Source organism: Engraulis encrasicolus, chromosome 19 (assembly GCF_034702125.1).
Source record: "Engraulis encrasicolus isolate BLACKSEA-1 chromosome 19, IST_EnEncr_1.0, whole genome shotgun sequence".
Classification (NCBI taxonomy): domain Eukaryota; kingdom Metazoa; phylum Chordata; class Actinopteri; order Clupeiformes; family Engraulidae; genus Engraulis; species Engraulis encrasicolus.
Window position 1 is genome coordinate 28,249,392 of NC_085875.1, and position 7,500 is coordinate 28,256,891.

The following is a 7,500-nucleotide window of genomic DNA, read 5'->3' on the forward strand; positions in this document are numbered from 1 at the left end:
GAGAGAGAGAGAGAGAGAGAGAGAGACAGAGACAGAGACAGAGACAGAGAGTGTGTGAGTGTGTGTGTGGAGGGGGGGGCTGTCTTTGTGGATGTGACTATGTAGGTATGTGTTTGTGTATGTGAGTTTTGCGTACATGTGTTCACATGTGCACTGCAAGTGCCTATGTGTGTCTTTGCTTGTGTGTTTGCGTATGTGAATCATGTGAACATTCGTGCATGCATGTGAGTGTGTGTGCATGTATGTTTACAGATGTCAAATGTGTGTGCGTATGTGTCGGGCCTGGCCCAGTACAAAGTCATCTGAATGGGCCCCTTTTCTACCTTGGCCCGGTGCAACTCACCCCCCCATTTGACTCCCTTGTCTGCGTGCATGTGTATGTGTACGTGCATGTGTGAGTGTACGTGCATGTGTGAGTGTACGTGTGTGTGTGTGTGTGTGTGTGTGTGTGTGTGTGTGTGTGTGTGTGTGTGTGTGTGTGTGTGTGTGTGTGTGTGTGTGTGTGTGTGTGTGTGTGATCAGCAACAGATGACGGAGGCAGAGGGACAGAGCTGCTCGTTTGGTGTTCACACCGCGATGCCGTAGGGCGGCAGATGAACACTCCAAACACACGTCCAAAAAACACGAGCTCGCGGAGGGAAAAAAAACAGGGAGAAAGAAATATGGAGAGAGAGAGAGAGAGAGAGAAAGGGAGAAGGAGAGGGAGGGAAGAAAAAAAAATGAAAGAAAGAAAGAAAGAAAGAAAGAAAGAAAGAAAGAAAGATGAAGTGAAATATGGAGTGAAAGGGAGGAGGGGGAAAAGAAAAAGATTGAGGGAGGGAGAGCAGAAAGGAAGAAAGGAGGAAAAAAATGTGCATCTTTTCCAAGAACACGCCGACACATACCAGCATCAACAGAAGCCAGGTCCATGCCAACCTGCTGGCTCATTCTCTCTCACGAGTTCTCTCGCTCGCTCTCTCGCTCTCTCTCTTTCTCTCTCTCTCCAACCACTCTATCGTTGTCTCATTCTCTCTCTCTCTCCTTCTCTTTCTCTCTCTCTCTCACTAAATCATTCTTCCATTCTCTCTCTCGCTCTGCCTTCTCCTCCTCCTCCTGCATCCAAACTCCCAAGTTCCCATCATGCATTTCATTCTCAACACACACACACACACACACACACACACACACACACACACACACACACACACACACACACACACACACACACACACACACACACACACACACACACACACCACTGCTGCACATACCGACCTCTAACTGTGGGTATCTCTCCTGGGGAGTGGTGGTGGGGAGGTAGAGAGCGAGCGAGCAAGCGAGTGAACGAGCAAGTGAGAGAGTGAGCGTTGGCGCAGGTCCAGATGGTGCCAGGCGGACTCCTTTCTCCTTCCCAGCCTCCCTTGCTATTCTACTGCCAGCCTCCACACCCTCCTTCCCACCTCCCTACCGTCACCCCGCCAACCAACCAACCCATCCATCAGCCAGCCAGCTTCGCCAGCCAAAAACACCTTGCAAACAGCACCGGCAGAAAAATAGAAAAATAGGCACCGGCCGGGGCGAAGGAACAAGGAGGTCCCGTCGAAAATAAAGGAAAAGGGGACGAAACACAGGAAAAACGAAGAATTTGGGAGGGAAAACGAACGGGGCGGTGGGTGGTGAGGGACGAAGAAGTGGTGAAAGAAGGAGGCGAAGTGGACTGAGGGTGAGAGAATGAGAAAGTGTGATTGTGGTGTGTGTGTGGGAGGGCGGTGGGGGGTTGGGGGTGTACAGAGGCAGTCAGGGTTTTGTTTTCTTTTTTCCAGCTCCTTTTTTTTGGAAGGAAAACTTTCAACAAAATAAAAAAAAGAGAAGGCGTTCCTTTTTGGAATTTGTGGTGCTCCAGTGAATGGAGGAGGAATAAGAACAAAAACAAAAAAAGAGAGGGGGAAAAAACGCTAAGAAGCACTACGCCGTCCAGCACGAGGAGGGATTCAAATCACCTTTTTGTTGGCTCCGTTTCTGAAGAAAGAGAGAAAGAAAAGGACAAACATCTGAGTAGTAGCACCATTCTACACTACAGCTGCCCCGCACTAATAACAACGACCAGGCAACCTCCCTCCCACCGCCCCTGTCACAGCGGAACCCTGCTCTCATCCATTCGCAAAAGAACGAAAAAAGACGAAAAAACATCCCTGATTGTTTTTTTTCCACAACAGCACGGTCCTGTCGGTGGCTTCAAACTTGGCAATAGTGAAACAGGTTTTTGTATCGCTCGTTGCTGGTTGTCCGCCATCTTGGGTTTGTTTTTTTTGTTTTTTTCTTGCTCTGGGTGCCACCTGTGCGTACGGCGCTTCCTTATGGGCGCTCTGAATCCGCCGCCAAGTTCCCGGAGATGCCCACCTGACGACCACCTGACCACGCAGGTTTCGGTGCTCCACCTCTCGCTGTCCCCCGCGATGACAAGGCTGCCCAGTGCCAAGGGCTTGCATAGCCAGTGCCATGCAAGGTGGTGCTTGGGTAGCAAATAAGAAGAAGACAGGCTGCAAAGGCTGCTGGGATACTAACACTGCTAACGTGGTGGTGGTGGATGTTATAATTTAGTAGTGGGAGGGGTCGTTATCGACAGAAGTGGGGGAATGGGGAAGGGGGACACAGCACATGGATTACCCCACTGATGGAGATGTTGCTTTAGGGAAAGAGCACTGCCGCGCTACTCAATTGTCTTTTGTTGTAAAATTAAAATATACTGTATAGATAGGTATAGTTGCAAAACGTACTGGAGGCTGCATTGAAAACTTACTCTTTCTTTACTTCAAGTCAAAATCAAATGAAACAGACCCTTTATCATAAACTTTGGAATAATTGCAATATCTCACTTTGCACATTCTGCGACCGCACACAATTGCCCAATGAATTCCCAACGTTGATTGATACAGAGGACTTTAAGCTGATACCAGTGTCATTAACCCCTTAGTGCAGAGCCTATGTTATAACCTTACTGTCACCAAAATTGTAATGGCTATGTCTTAATCTGTTACTTAAGGCTCTCGGTACTGTCATAGCAATGTTATTATGATGTAGTTGAGTATTTTCAGCAAATAGTGAATAGGCCCACTGGCTACCCCATCTGCAGTAAGAGGCTACGTCAAAAATGCTACACTTGTGGAGATCACTGATCTGAAGCACACTCCGATTCCCCTCACAGCAACGGCAAAAGGGCAACAACCATGTCTGACACGCACGAATGAGTCATCCTCCCTCAGTGGACTTGTCTGTCAATCCACATTGATCAAAAACGCAAACGATCAAAACAATCCAGTGGGGTTGAAACTTGATGGCAGCACTAGGGCTGTAACGATACACTCAACTCACGATTCGGTTTGTATCACGATTTCTGACCTACGGTTCGATACACACCACGATTTCTGAAATGTATCTCATTTGAAACTTGGAAGCACTGTCGCATCGAATCTTACGATTGTTTGCTGGACTGACGGATAACAAAACTTTGAAAGGGCGTATCACAATACAAGCAGTACATCACGATACAGTATCACAATTTCTCGGTTCGATCCAATATCGTTACAGCCCTAGGCAGCACAATATTTGACATTCAGGAAATCATCCTATCTGAGAGCTATGCGTCAATCAAAGGAACAGTGCCATCATCATTACCATGCTACTTCGCTAGATGGATAACAATTTATAAACGGAGGCCTGGACCTGAATGCTTGAGCGTCTTGAGAAGCTAGCTAAATTGCTTATGACATGACAGTGATGTGAGAAAGAAAATGAGTACAAGGAGGCCAAAGCAGAATGGGAAATGGCCATAGAAATCTAGTGCACACACTGAAACTCCAACCAAATGGTTGATAATCGCTCAGAGCAGCAGCGTGTGGAACTGTACTCTTTCCTTGATAGATACACTGTTGTACATGGCCTCAGTGTGGCGGGATACATACAGTTACTCTTAAATGACCCCAAGTAGCAATCACATGGATTCCCAACGTGGGCACTTGCCTGTGCCCATCAAAAACCATTGACATGATGGACATTCAATGGGATCAGGGGTGGGCATTGCACAGGGGGACACATGTTAGTTACACTTAAAAACACCTTTTTTGGGTTCTTATAGCCTGGTCCAACCCATATACCTGTGACGATGCACAAAGTTTTGCTTTGCAATGCTCGCAGAGCTTTGAGGTAGCCTGGCTAGTGTACTGGGACTATCATGTCCACAAACACATTTTGAAAGATATTTCAGGGCTTTTGTGTCTTTTTTGTGACAGGACAGTGAGAGAGCGACGGGAAATGAGTGGGGAGAGAGAGACTGGGAAGGACCGGCAAATGACCCGAGCCGGAATCGAACCCGGGTCGCCAGCATAACAACACAGTGCCCCACCGTTAGGCCATAGCAGGGCCCTACAAATACATTTTGGCCTGAAATTGGCGCATTATATAAGCATGATGAAGGGGGGTGAGGTTAAGAGTCACTGGATGATATAGAGAACCATAAAGATCACCTTGTCCATAATACAGCTGGGCCTGGGCCTTTACACAGAATAGAGGTGTTTATGGGAACCTCTGTCTTCATATAAACTTAGCCTACTCCGACCTCCTGGGTCCTGGGTCATCCCATGGAAACTGAATACATCTCCACACACTCACTTCTCAAAATACAAGTACTCTGAAAATCATATCAGGCATTCCTTTAACACCCAAGAGAAAAGTATTGAAATCTTTTTAGGTGAACGTCAAAGTTAAAAGTTCAAAGTTACAGATAGTCGATTGTAAAACAATATACATTTCATTCACATTTGTTTTGAGACACAAGTTTGTGGAGCCAGATTGCTGGGTAAAATCTCCCACTTCTGCCCCCTCTCCAACGCCACTGTACAACATAACTCTCAACAGGCCTCCCTCTCAGCTCAGCAATGGAAAGTGCCTGAAGGTGGCAGCCTATGAGATGAAGAGTCAATTGACAATGACACACAGAACAGCCATGAGTACTAAGTCCCACTGTACTGTATGTCAGGAGAGGATGTCATCGACTAGCATCAAGGGGAGGCAGCTGTCTGTGACATACAGTGGGGGGTTTTGAGAGGCGATGGGTGACAAAGACCGACCTTCAAGACTTTTCCCTTTTATTATCGTCATTGAACCTCCCACAAGGCTAAACTCAGTGAGCAACAGGTCAGTCACGGATCTGTCACCTCGCGCGCCGGTGTGGCCTTGCGTCTACGCCAATCGCTCCCATGATGCTCGGCTGGAGAGAGCGCAGCGCGGCACCGGCACGGAACAAGAACGAGAGCCTCTCCAGTGTTTACCCTGTGCCCTCACTTCACCACCGTATCCAGGCAACCGTGTCCAGTTGCTATGGAGAGAGGACTCCCGCCGACGCTGCCGTAGACCGACTGACCGACCATCTATCCATCCATCCATCCATCTATCTATCCATCTCTCTCTCTCTCTCTCTTTCTCTCTCTCTCTCTCTCTCTCTCTGTCTAGCCAGGGGAATTCCTTTTTCAAAGCAGTGACATCTATCGGCTCCCTGAACACCGCCACCATGCATGCAACGTGAGGACTACATGCAGCTGAAGTGCAGTCTCTTTCTGACACATCACATCAAGACACCTAGTCATTGCAGAGAGAAGACTGTGCCAAGATGAAGAATCATATTTTTGCTTATAGCCGCTCTCATAACTTACTGGAAGGGGGCAAAGAAATGTTGAAAAAAGCCCATTATCTAAAAAGCAGAATTCCAGATCTGTTTGAACGAGACGGAAAGGATGGCCGTTCTACAGTGCAAATGCCTACCATTTCATTTGGGTTACATGGCATTTCATTCTGCCATCCCTTAATTAGCCAGTACTATACACTCATGCTGTGTGGACAGAGTCCAATCATGGGAAGGCATTTGCTTCAAGCTCATCATGGGTGGGGGAAGGCACTGTAATTTTCAAACATACAGTACACCACAGCAGGTACATCGTTATCATACAACACTGAATAGGGGACAAAAAAATCTGTCAAGCTAGTTTGTATTTCGCACAACTGAGTGGATATACCGAAACCAGTTGGCACCCAAGTCTTGGAGGTCCATGAGGTGGGCCCCAATAGGCCCTAAGATGAAGCTAAGAGGGGAGCTAAGCTACAGTATGACAAGCTGACGGACAGACGGAAGGGGCGCAGCGGGGCGCCCAGGACAGTCGCGTGTCAAGAACAGCTCCTGAGTGACCCCTGAACCCCCCGAGAGGCCCCATTCTATGGTTACCATGGCGGCACACCCCTCCAACCAGCACGCAGTGTCCCCGAGCTGCCGCGACAGACGGAGCGGGAATGCACGCGGAAGGCGGAGCTCTCAAGCGCATAATGCACAGATGGACACGGGACATGGCAACGCCAACAGAGGAGAGGAGAGCAGAGGAGGGGAAAGAGGAGAAGAGAGCAGAGGAGAGGAAAGAGGAGAAGAGAGCAGAGGAGAGGAGATAGCAGAAAAGAGGAGAGGAGAAGAAATGAGAAGAGACGAGAGGAGACAAGATGAGAGGGGAGACGAGATGAGACGAGACGAGAGAGGAGAGGAGAGGAGAGGAGAGGAGAGCAGATGAGAGGAGAGGAGAGCAGATGAGAGGAGAGGAGAAGAGGGTGGCAGAGAGGAGAAGAGAGGAGAGGAGGGTAGAGGAGAGGAGAAGAGGAGAAAAGAGAGGAGAAAAGAAGAGAGGCTTGAGAGGAGAGAGAAAAGAGGAGAAGAGAGCAATAGCAGCAGAGAGGAAAGGAGAGAGGAGAGTAGAGGACACAAGAGGAGAAGTGAGGAGAGGGGAGAAAGGAGAAGAAAGGACTGAGAAGATAGCATGAGGAGTTTCCCCCATTATTTTATAGTTAAGGCGCCCACCTTGACAACAACCACCTACCACCTTGACTAGATAGAAAATAACAAGAAAATAACAAGATTTTGTATTGTAAATCGAAAGTTGCTTTACCAAAAACATGCATGAACCTTTTATTTTCAGCAGATTTCAAATCAACTGCAACTTAATTTGAGTACCCCACTTGACACTCCACCCAAAATTCTAATATGCTTATTTGGAGAGTGTCAGTTAGGGTAACATGTCAGGTGGAGCAATCTCCTCTAACACTACTCTATTACTACTTTACTACAACTCATTCCAACCTTTAAGTTACATTGTCTCTGAAATGAGATTCAAGACTCAAGAACCAAACACCACAATTTCAAGTGTTATTCATGACATTGCTGCCTTGATTTTGACAAGATATTGGCCATTTTCAAATATAGCTTTTTTGATACTAAATGTGTAACATTTTAATAACTCATACTTGGATAACTGTCATAAAAGAGCTTTCAAACAACCTCAAAACCATATCTTTGTGACCTATATTGACTGACATAATCAAGGATGAATGTAGGCCTATAGTGTCCTACCAGCCACCCAATTAAAACTTTCTTATTCCGTTTCTCCCTTAATATTTTGTGCAAGATTCAGGCATATGCAGTTCTGGAAT

General features: G+C 47.2%; 1 protein-coding gene across 1 annotated transcript in view; it reads right to left on the minus strand.

Annotated features, from left to right (window-relative positions):
• Window positions 1-7,500, minus strand: part of msrab (methionine sulfoxide reductase Ab) — a 77,513-nt gene that overhangs the window by 68,998 nt on the left and 1,015 nt on the right. The window lies entirely within an intron of this gene.